Genomic DNA, 12,587 nt, shown 5'->3' with positions numbered 1-12,587 from the left:
AATATCTGAAGAAAACAATATGCTCCTCTTAAAACGCTGTTTTGCAGTTCCTTCTTTGTTTAGCCCATCAGTTTCTGTATCTTTTTCTTAGACTAAGGTGAAATTTCCCTCCTTTGAGATGAAGTCTATCTTGTTCTGTTATCTAAGATGGCTACTCTGTCCTTATGTAGTCCTCTCATGACCCATAACTTCAAAGGCAGGCTAAAGGTTTGAGATCTATCCCCATTAACCAAAGAATATTAATGCACCCTAAAAACAGATCTCCTTTTCCATGCCATTTCCAAGCTGGGTCATTATATCCCTTTTGCTGCCTGGTTTCTTCTGAGTGCGCGCCTGTATGCCCCATGGTACAATGGGCATACATGGACAGAAAGACTGACTCCTGACCTTTCATCCCACTTCTTCTGGTGAGGAAGACTTCTGATTGCAGTCTTCTTTTCACTGTCATGGCCTTCTAAAGGTACATGGATAAAGCATTGTAAGTCACGTAACAACAACTGACAAATAGGTGATACCTTTACTATGTTCATAAGTACATTTTCTCTGTAAGGTATGCTGTAAAGATTTACAGTCTACTATCCCGCACCCTGAGTTTACAGACTAACTTTCTGTCAGGAAACAGCAAGCATGGGGCTGCTCTACAACAGTAAGGCAAGGGCACAGGTGTTCGCCCAAAAAAAGCTGCAGTCTGACCATACCTGAGAAAGGTGAGCAGGGCAAGCTGGTGAGAACAACAAGTACCATCTAGAATCCAGCAATTATCAGACAACTACTAGGCAACATCAACCCAGCAAGTCTAGTCTGCCAGTCCAGAAAAGATCTGATCAGCTCAGGTGGGGAGCAGGGCACCAGGGCCTGAGCTTAAATGTATCTCCTGGGCCACTGGTTGCTTGGAGGCCGGATGCCTGGTTTATTTTGTGGTTTGTTTCTGGGCTTGGGTATTTTTATTGCTGTCTGTGTGTGTCTGGGGAGGTGGGGGGAGGGGTGTTTGTTGTTTTGGTTTGGTTTTGTTGTTGTTGTATTTTGGTTTTTTGTTTTGGTTGGTTGGTTGGTTTTTAACTGTATATGTAAGCTAAACATTTAGCTTACCCTGCTAAAATTTTCTTACATAAAGTAAATATTACACCAGACTCTATTGCAGAAACAATTACAGTCACAAACTCATACATTTTGACAGGAAGAACTTTAACAGAATTAACATCTTTGCATTTCTTTAAGTGGGATGTCTCTTTCATAAAATAGCTCCAAAGAGATTTCAATGTCTTTAGCAAGAAGGAATGGTGTTTAAAGGTACCAAATTCCTCGCAGGATCACGTTGTCATGTATACTCATATTATATTGTGTACATGGGATGGTAGCTAATAAGCAATGCAATATGATGCTGCTTTGGATACTTTGACCAAGTCTCATGCTTCTGGATTTGGTAACTAACCATAAAGAAAAAACAACTTCAGAATTTGTATGCAAGTAGGCAATGCAACAAGCTTAGACTCTGTTTTGCATCAGAAAACACTTACAATAAAGGGTATGCATACAAAAAAGCAACTAACTCAAAGCTCCTTGGAGTCAAAGCATTGAACAATGATGCTTAAACTCTTTGCTTTGTCAGAACCTAAGTGATAACTAGCAGTAACCCGGTCATTCTAAAAAATTTAAAATATTACATTTGGTGATTTTCATAGGCATGCTGTACAAAAAGCAGACAGAAGCTGTTCAGAGCAGTTCCTCAACTCTCCTACAGCTGGATAATTTCTGATGGGAAACATGGCAAACGAGGCTTTCAGAGCTTGTCAGAACAGGGCTCTTTCACCAGCTTCATAACTGCCTGTCTGCCTGTGTAACCTTATTCAAGTTCTGTATTTGCCAAATAAGAATCTTAATGCTAGCTTGTCCATGTAAAGTACATAGATATGAAAAGACCCGTTTGCTCTGTACATTTCACTTACTTTGGGTCATAGTTATTCAAGTCTCCCAGTGAACTCAATACAAGATCCATCAAATGAAGTTGCAGATTATAGCTTTTCAATAGTATAAGTACATGAACATAACTTGATGACAGTGGTTTTGAAAATAATGCTTTGTCATTCTAGAAGGAGACTTGCTGACTCCCTAATAACTTTTACTTTTCTCTGAATTTACCAAATTCTTACATGACTACAGGGCGTTTGTTCTGTGACTAAGTGAATTTACTCACTGTTTTATGCAAGATTATAAATCTTGCTAATTATTATAGTTGATGAATTCATATTTTCTCTCACAAGCTTGGTTACAGCTTGTCAGAAAGTTGGTTTTCAAGCTCATGAATAATTTCACATGTCTGGAAAGACCAAATTAGATAAACATAAGTATTTTACTTTAATAAATGTGAAATATTTCATTTGGTCTCCAAATCCCTTTGAAAGAAATTTCCAAAGAAAATAAAACTTACATTTCAAATAAAAAAATGAGCCTTTGGATATTTTTTAAACATTTCCCAATTTTTATTTAAAAAAAAAAAAAATAGATCAAGACTGCTATTATTTGTTTAACAAAGAAGTTTCTGTCACAGCAGATCTCCCTAGTGGAAAATTATTTACATTTTTTTTTCTACCAGCCCTGGGTTTAATTCTGTGCAGTATCAGCAGCCTCGAAGTCCAGAGGGGCTGAAGGGTGTTATGGATATATAATCTCACGGCATGTGACAAAATTAAACTGTGACATGAATGGGATCCATTCAGTGGTTTGATATCTCATAATGTCCTTCATACAGCTCTCTTTCTACGCCATAAAATGATGCAAAGTCTACCTAAACATTCTCCTCCGCACTGTAATTAGATGTTTCATTAAACAAAATAAGTTACGGTTCTTAAAGAAGTCATAGGCCTGTAAAAAATTCTTGAAAATAATAATGACTGGCAGTTAGGAGAGATCGTACATCAGTCTCTAGGAGAGACTGTAGAGTCCATAGGAGAGCCTCATCTGGAATCTTGATAGCAGAAACACTACATCTAAACTGTTATGAAAAAGAGTTGTTATCTGTGAAGATACAAGTCATCCTTACAGATTGCAGAGTATTAATATGATTTCATATTTTATTATGTTTTATACTGTGACACTAAACAATAGATCATATAAGAATCCAAAGTTTTCCCTGAGCCTACTGGCACACACAAAAAGACCTTACTCTGCAAGGAGTAACATGCCCCCCTTTTCCTCCTCCTTGAGCTGCTGGTGAACTGTGGTCAGGACTATACCTCTGCCCAGCCTGTGGGATTTAATCAGCTGAAGAAGAAGAATAAAAGTGCTTAGGCTGCAACTCTGACCGACCCATAACATTTGTAAGGCTGTTGTCAGCTCTTTGGCATTCTGTACAGGGGTCAGACATGGAGTAGTTCTAGATTTACTGAAATTTCTCTTTCCCCTTTAAAAAATCCTTCTCTCCCAAGGATTACTCCCACCATACTGTCTGAACAAGGTGGAACACAAATTAGTGCATCCATTTCCTTTTTTAGGCACCTACAGACATGAGAGAAAGGTATCCATGTTGTGCTTTCTCATGTAGCTTTGTAATCTTAACAACTGTAGGAAATTTGCCCTCTTGACTGGAATTATCCCACCACAGTTTCCCTAGATTGTTGGTTTTAGTGTTATAAACATTTACTAAGCGTTAATCAGTTGTGTTCCAGACAAAAAAAAAAAAAAAAAAAAAAAGATAAACAACAGCAAAAAAAATTGAGATAATATTTGAAGAAACTTCCCAGGATAATTTATTGCTTAACAACAATTTTGCAGTCAGTTCAATAACTAGGACTTCTGAAGAGAAATGTGTATTTTAACATTTAATCCTTTAAATGCAGTTGTTTAGTTCCTTTGAACTCCAGTTTTCTGTTTATTTTTAGGTGATTTCTCTAATGTGTGACTGCCGCATTGTTCCCAGTTTAACCGATAGTGTGTCTATCTCGTCCAAGGTTATTCATACCTTGGTAATGAAATGATTAAGTTTATCATGAAGGCTCCACTTTCTGATTTGGCTTTGAAATTTGTTGATTTTCTAGTTCTAAATGATGTAACAAAGCAGGAAGAAGTTCTGGGGTTTTTTTGTTGGGAAATATTATTGTACCTTTTACTTCAGAGAACTATGTGAAAGTTAGCTGATTTGACATCACATTGTAAACTCAATAATGTCAATTAAGGAAGTTCCAGTTCTCAGAAATTTCCATGAAATTTGTCATGACATTGTTGCCATTTGGTACTTTTGATAAATAATTTTAAGATATTTTAGCAACCATAATAACCTTGGACTTAAAAGCTGTTACCAGCTGCTGCATCTTCTTTTCACTTTACTCTGAAGTTTGTTCCAGTTGCTTTATCTTCTCATGCTACAGTGAAACTTGAGCAGATGACACCAGAATCTAATGAAGCCTAGTCTCTCTCCCACACTGGTCTGAGATCTCTACATAGCTCTTCTGTCACTCTTTCCTTTAAAATACACTTTTAAAAATAGTTTGTTCGGTCTTAATTTCACCTGACACAAATAAGACATTTTCTTTTCCTCTGGTCACTTTGTTATTCATATTCTTAGAAAAGTCAAAAAGCAGGTTAAGGACTTGCAACCAATGCTGACAAGTGTATGTTCCTGCTGGAAAAGTTCTGAATTTAAACCTACGCCAGCTGTATCTGAAGAGTTCTAATTATTTTTTTTGTCTGAAGTTTTAACCACTGCATATTTTGATACCAAGTATGTGAAGACAGATTGTTATCGCTGCTGCAAACAGCTAACAGCTATGATGACACTGACAGAGAGGAATTTGGAATAGAACTTGAAGAATCTCTGGGCTAACCATAGAATGAGTTTGAATATCTGATGGTTTATTAGCTTCTTAAACAATGACAAATGCTAAGATCTTCAAATCCAGTATACAACTTTTTTCCATGCTGTTGAAAATTACCCCTTTCCTCAGTTCCTGAAAATGATGTAGAACAAAATGGGGGAAGACAGCAGGAAGGAAAGCTTATGAAATGTGTTAAGTACAGGATCCACAGCAGTTATATGTCCTAACAAAATACAGTTTAAAAAATTGTAGACTGAAAAATAATGGCTGCAAGCGTTGCGATAGCTAAGTACAGTACACATGACTGACAGCCAGATTTTTAAAGGGATTTAAACACCTAAACCAATGGGACCAACACAATTTTTTGTCTACCTCCCTACCCTGAAACATCTGAATCACCTTGAAAAATGGCCCCTTAGGTTATCATAGCAAGTTTTGTGCTTTATTTTTTTTTTTACTGGTTTTTACTGGTTCTAAAATGTATACTTCCCTGCTTATTTTAAAACAATTTTGTTATATTTCTTACCTGAAGAAAAGTGAAGAAACTGGTTCTGATTCTGTGGCTCTTTAAAGCAGCCTTGTGCTGGTGTCTGGGCGCAAGAATGCTGTGAATCTGGTGGAACTAGCTAGTGTGACATTCACATGTCCTATGAACCCCTCAAATAAATGCAAAATTACAGTTATGTTACCCAGAACAGGGCTGGACAATCCACAAGACTGTTAATACATTTGGTCTAGTCACAGCTTTCATTCATCTGTCACAGAAATACAAATACTCAGGGAGGCTAAAATCAGGAATGACTAACAACTACCAGAAAAGGAAATCCAGATTACTACTCCTTTTTGAATTCACAGGTCACTAGAGTAGATAGAACAAATAAGAAGAAATAAGAGATGATAACTTCAAGGATATTCCACAGAAATGCAATTTGTCTCAGTGTACCAGGTATTTTGTTCCTCTTGTATTTCTACATGCAATTACCTCTACTATTCAATTATGGTAAGCTTCAGTTTATAATTTAACAAAGTGCTTAGTTTTTATAAATACCAAATGAAAAAACCAAACCAAACCAAAACAAAACAAAACAAAATCCAACCAACCAAACAAACAAAGAAAAAAACCAAGAACCAAAAAATCTCCCACCAAAACCCAAACAACTCTACAGCTACACTTGAAATCATCTGCAGTGGGAAACTAAAACTTAATGAAATCCACATTGCTTGTGCACTTTATCTGTTTACATGAAGTATTCTTTCTAACATAGTATTTGAAACACGACTTTATGTAAGAAACACTGAACATTTCCCCACAGAGTATACATGGCAACAGAAGTTCCATAAATAGAGGTCAATAATATAAGCTCACCGCTTAGAAAGCTCCAGGCCCTGTGAGAACTAACTGGCTTTCTCCATGCTGTAAATATGCATCGAACTCTATGGTAAATGTACCAGTGCCTCTGTGTGGTGAACATTTCCTGTTTATATATGTAGTAATAAATGCTTACGGATATTTTCTTCTTTGCCTGCCATTTCTCATCTAAGCAGCAAGTGCAAAAGCAGAAGGTTGGAGTAATATGATGTTTCAGTACAATCTGAAAACACAAAGCCAAATTCATGTTTTCAACTGTGCAATTTAACATTCTCTAAGGTCAAGAAATAAGGTCAATAAGCATGTTCTTTTGAGATTTGTTATCAGTTTTGTTAAAAGCTGAGGAGTCTTCAGGTGATATTTTACACTGAAAACATGTACTCAATGGTCATATTGTTTAATGATACTCAGGAAAGACTTGATTGTTTCAGCCTCTCATTATTTAGACAGTTAGTGAATTAAATAAGAAAAGCACCTTTATGCAGCACACAGCAGTAACTCCTCTGACACTTTTCAAGTTTCTGGGGGAACAAAGAGGAAATCACAGCTGAAGCAGGTTGTAATCTTGTGAACAGAGAAGCAGACAACTGTCATAGAATAGAACCATTGGATGACTTGGGTTAGAAGACCCCTTTAGAGATGATCTGGTCGAACCCCCACCACACTCCCCAAGGACAGATATATCTTTCACTAGATCAGGTTGCTCAAAATTCCTTCCAACCTAACATTCAACATATCCAACGGTGGAGCATCCTCATCTTCTCTGGGCAACTGTTCCAGTGTATTACCATTCTCATAATAAAAATTTTCATCCTTATATTGAGTCTAAATCTACCCTCTTTCAGTTTAAAGCCTTGTCCTGTCACTTCAAGCCTTCATGAAAAATCTTCATCATTCTTATAAGCCCGGTTTATATATAGAAAGGCTGCAAGAAGGTCTTCATGGAGCCTTCTCTTCTCCAGGCTGAACAACCCCAGCTCTCTCAGCCTGTCCTCACAGCAGAGCTGTTCCAGCCCGCTGATCATTTTTGTGGCCTCCCCTGGCCCCTCTTGAACAGGTCCATGTCTTTCCTGTGCTGAGAGCTCCAGAGCTGGACACAGGACTTCAGGTGGGGTCTCACCAGAGTAGAGTAGCGGTGGAGAATCACCTACTTTGACATGCTGGCCACACTTATTTACATGCAGCACAGGACAGAGTTGTCTTCCTGGGCTGCAAGTGCACATTGCCAGCTCATGTCCAATCTTTCACCTATCAGTATGCTCATGTCTTCCTACATCTTGAGTGTCTTTGACAATCTGTACTGTTCTCTAATGTGGATAACCCTGGCCATGAAATCTGAATGTGATCATTAACAAACAAGTACTATTTTAGCATGAAAAAGAGAAAATCTTTCAGTCACCTAAAGCAGTTCTATCAGCTAAAGCTGTTTAATAGCCTCCAAGTCCTTTTTCCATTTTTAAAGGTAAATTAGAGAATTGTTACTGTGGATATTTCTTTGTTATATTGTTACTTGCATTATTAGAGCATCTGGGAGTTCTAAGATATGAAATATATTTTCAATGAAGATATTACTGTGCAAACATGAGAAAAAAAGTTAGAGTCCAAATTAAAGGGCAATAGAAGGAATTATTTTCCTGATGCTGTGGTGGATTTGGTATCTTGTTCTTCATGGATATTATAGAAGTATAATTTGTTCTCTAACACTATCAGTTGGGATATTCTTCAGAGGAAGATGGCAATAATACAAGATAGGGATCATTCCTTGTGACATTTCAAGCATTGAAAGCTGCAGATTGGGCACTATGAGAAATATTTAAACCCAATGTTTAAAATGAGTCCTACTTCATGAGACCACATAGTTACTACTGCTGCATTCCGTATTTCACAGAATCACAGAATCACAGAATGTTAGGAATTGGAAGGGACCTCAAAAGATCATCCAGTCCAATCCCTCTGCTGGAGCAGGAACACCTTTCCCAGTAGCTTGCCTTGTGTGCTACCAAGAAACTTGAAAAGCTAGCATCCACACTACTCAAACACTTCAGCAGTCTTGCTTCCACTGATTCTCCATTTTTTTCCTCTTGCAGTGGAACAGATCAGTGTTTTTCTGCAGGTATTACAGCATGTACTGGATATGAAAGTAGGTCACTTCCTAGAGCAAATTGTACTAGACAAATGTAGCAGTATGTGAAAGACCTTTGCATGTCTGCTGTTGACGATAAATCAGTATGTGATGTTTCATTTAGGTTGCCATCAGTGTTAAGCAAGTGTTCAGTTCCCCCTCACAGCTTGCTCAATAAGGCAACTTAGAGTGCACACAGAAGTCATTTACATTTCTTCCAGATTAATTTATGTCTCTGCATTCTCTCCATATGAAATTTTTAATAAACACTTTCAAAATTTCATTACTGTAGGCAACTCTGAGGTAAATTACTAGTACACATGCTTCACTTCTTGAAAATAAGAGTAGCCTTAGAGGTCTGTTTACTCTTGATAAAATGACTCCATAGTGCAAAATGTCTTGTTACTTAAGGCATAACGGTATTTTTGCTAATCACATTTTGAAACCCTTAAATGTCTGCTATTTGGATATGTAGATAACTCACTTTTAGTCTTCTGGATAAGACACAGTTATATGTAATTAATTGGTGCACATATTTGAATGTTTTTTTACATGTTGCACATTTCAGAATTGCATTTTATTGTGGTTACACAAATGCAAAGTAATGCAGAGGAATAATTAAAGAATTACAGTACATTAAAGAGGAGGCCTATCAAACACGCAATTGAGAGGGCAAAAAAAAAAAAAAAGAAAATTCCGAGCTCCAAGTCTTCTAGTATATTTAAGACGCTCCTCACAGCATCTGATGTTGTAGCACTATATCTTATGTACATTAGCCCACTAGCCAGGGATCCAGTGATAGAAATTTCAGATCATCAGCAATGTCTGAGCATGGCTGAATGACTTTTGACAACCTCTGTTAGGCTCCAAACTGCTCTGTGAAGAATATATCGTCTCTCTTCTCAGTGACAACAGACTTTGTTCCTACTGAACTATATATTATCCCTGAGCTCACCAGGTGAGATTTGGATGCAGAAGCATTGCACTTTGTTGAATTTGTATCTTTGTAAAACTGCAAGTTTGAAGGACTGGAATTGTGTTTAGTTCTGTGACTGGACAGCACTTGACATTATTTTGATTTGTTGATTAATTAATAGTCAAAATAATCAAATTAATTGAATGTGTAAGTGGAGTTTCTAAAGTTACTTGCTAAAAAATTTACCAATTTTATCAATGACTTAATCCCTTAATTTTAGCAAGTATGCTCCGAAGACTGTCTTCAGAAGAACACCTTTTTCATAGGCCCTTTTTTAGGGCCTATGTCTGCCACAGCTAATACTTGAAAAGAAAACACATACTACAAATTGAGCAGTTATTTATATAGTTTGATGTTTTTGTTGGATAATACTACTGTTCTTATTTCTGTGATTTGATTTTCCTTTCATCTTGACCAGTGAAAACACATAATTTCAATTTGTTTTCTAATTCTTATTCTTCAGCACAATGCTGATGAATTATATTTTCTGCACTAAAGGAAATTCCAGAAAGTATTTTCATAAAACTCTTCAGCTCACATATTTCCTTTTAACTTTGATTTTAATAGAAAATATACTCCTGTGACTAGAAATTTACCTGATGTTATTAAAAAAAAAATCCAACACAACCAAACCAATCAAACAAAACAAACAGATATGGCTTACAAGCAAATGAACATACAAAACTGAACTTTCAGAGACAAAATTCTGATAGCAGTACTCCTACAGCATCAAACTCACAGAAAGTTAAAATACAACTGCCTAATTCGTGCAGTTTCCTCTTAAAAAAAAAAAAAAAAAAGGGGGGGGTGCTAATTCATGAAAGTAAACTTTTTGAATGAAAAACTGAAGAAAAACATTAATAATCATTATTGTTTCCACAGTTAGGACAGCATTTAATGATCTCATGATATTGCCATATTGGATATATTAGGCATGTTAAGATACATGAAACATTTTGGTCTCACTGAAGTTAAAGTATGTTTAGAAACACATGCTGCTTTGCTGGCTCTTGCTTGCTCAAAATTTGATGCTAAAAGAGTCTAAAAGAGGCTACACACTGGCTTAAAGACTCTCTGCTGATAGATCAGATTACAAATACGAACATAGATAGCTAAATCATTTATAAAAATGCTCCAAAACATAATGTTGCAAACTGAGAGGCAAGAATGTATTTTACTCTTCTTAACCAGGACCGTGAGCTACAGTCCAAATTGGTTTAAGTTCTGAACATTCAGTAAGCACTCTGAAATTGAAAGAAAATCAGACAGAAGTCATGCTAAGAAATTTTCTGGAATTGTCCTTAGTGCCTCACTTAAACTTCCACTGAAACCAATGAAAATATTCCATCAAACAGCTCACAGGGGTTGATCTATAGCTCATCCAAACAATATTTTTTTTCAGTAAAGTCTGAAGCTGCAAATGAAAGGCTATTTAAGTCCTATATTAAGCAGAAGAAATTAGGTGATTAGTTGCAATATCCTTGATACCAACTTTAAAATAAAACAAAAATTGTGACTCCTAAAAACTAATTTGCTGTCTGTAAAAGGACCTCAGCAAGTTCTAAAAACATAAGAACCTTGATTTTCTCTCATTAATTTAATTTCAAATAAAGTTTCTCCTCTTAAAATAAATGAGAGTAAACCTGCAACAATAAAGCTCCACATTCTTCTGATTTTTAGACCCAAATACTTTTTCCATCCACACAATTATGCTCAGAACGAAGTTATGGTAATAGTGATTAATGAAAGAGGAGAGAATGAAAGAGAAGCAAGACATGAAAGCAACCCAGCCATTACAGGATAGGGACAGTATTTCCAAAATAGCCATAAAATGTAACTTCATGAGAAAGAAGGAGGAGCTGCCTGACAAAAAAATACGTCAGAAACCCACAGCATCACCATCTCCTCACCAGATAAACTCTCTTTTTACAGATCCTTTAATGTCTGAGTTCTTAGATACTGTTGTTCTTGTTTTGTTTTGTCTTTTCTCATTAATCCTTGTTAATTAAAAAAAGATAAGATGATGTTCCAAAACAAGCTGTCAGGCAGGCTGTTACAGGAATGCATAGCCTAAATCCAGCTCCTCTGGTCATCTGAGGATTAACTTCTCAGCCAGAAAATAAAGAACCTTCAACCTTGCCGAATGTAACAATGTCATTCTGCCTTCTAGAAAAGACTTCTGCTCTCTGAATCACTTTGCCTGCACACTTTCTCAGTGGAAGCTGCAGGCAAAGTCTGGTTCAATGGATCTATTACCTTTAGAAAGCTGTGGGATTTCCAGATTTTTTAAAATGCAAACAGACCATTGTAACACAGCTACTTTAGGAATCAGCAGCTCTAATGCATAGGAGGCAATATTATGGCAAGGGTTCAGAGGGAAATTTCCCTCTACAGAAAAGTCCTCTGAAATCTGTGAAGTTCAGTCTGAGCAGGGAGATCCTTAGTATTCAAGATTTTGTAGAGGCACTTTACACAGTAAATTTTTGGAATTACTTTGGGCTATGCCCTACCTTTTTCTTCGAACAATATTCATTCTGAATCTCAAAAAAACAACAGAAAGCAGCAGAAATGATGGAGCAGATTTTACAGCACCCCCTCTTTCCACAGCAGAAGGCAGGATGGTGAAGCGGTACACGTGTCCTCTCTGGGGAGCACTGATTCCCATAACAGCCCTGTGCAGCATCAGGCTTGACATGCAGCTTTGCAGCAGCAGCTGCTTTTGCCTGCTCGAACAGCATTGGCACGCCAACCTGTGACATATCAGGACACATACACAAAGGTAAGATGATTTTTTGTTTCACGTAGACCCTCAGTCCCACATGAGCTGTAGTTTTGAAGTCTGTCCTTTCAGGAATAAACAGTTAAATAAATCCAGCTAAAATAGGAATTGATGGTAGCAGGTTGTCAATATAATCAAAACCAAAACTACCCTAAAATCACTTGGGAGGCCCTCTGACTTTTAAACATATATTCTTGCACTGTCCATAGTTAAGAAAAATCATGTCTGTGACTCCTACTAAAAGACCTTTTCACTTGCACCTACGGATATGTTGCTGTGGAAAGATGATCCCCATTTTAAATCCTTAGGGATTCTTGGCACTATGAGAATTTACTTCCCTGTTATTTTTCATGTTTTCTAAATAAATGTAGTATTTTTCCCTTCTCAGCACGCTATATACCATATCCTGCTTCCCAAGTCTGATTCTGAAATGCTGAGGACTGAAGCATTTACTGCTGTCTGACAATTTGGTGACCAAACACTTTCCAAGTTCTTTACCAAATTTCGCTCAACTAAAGAACCACAAGTAT

The 12,587-nt window shown here is 36.9% G+C and overlaps 1 long non-coding RNA gene across 1 annotated transcript in view; it reads left to right on the top strand.

The window, feature by feature from the left end:
• LOC110359038 (uncharacterized) overlaps window positions 1–12,587 on the top strand; it is a 34,194-nt gene that overhangs the window by 17,727 nt on the left and 3,880 nt on the right. The window contains exon 3 of the long non-coding RNA XR_002413930.2: window positions 11,886–12,057. This is a non-coding gene — a long non-coding RNA (uncharacterized LOC110359038). The remainder of the gene's footprint in view (window positions 1–11,885; window positions 12,058–12,587) is intronic.

This window comes from Columba livia, chromosome Z (assembly GCF_036013475.1).
Source record: "Columba livia isolate bColLiv1 breed racing homer chromosome Z, bColLiv1.pat.W.v2, whole genome shotgun sequence".
Classification (NCBI taxonomy): Eukaryota; Metazoa; Chordata; class Aves; order Columbiformes; family Columbidae; genus Columba; species Columba livia.
This window is presented reverse-complemented; position numbering and strand designations above follow the sequence as displayed.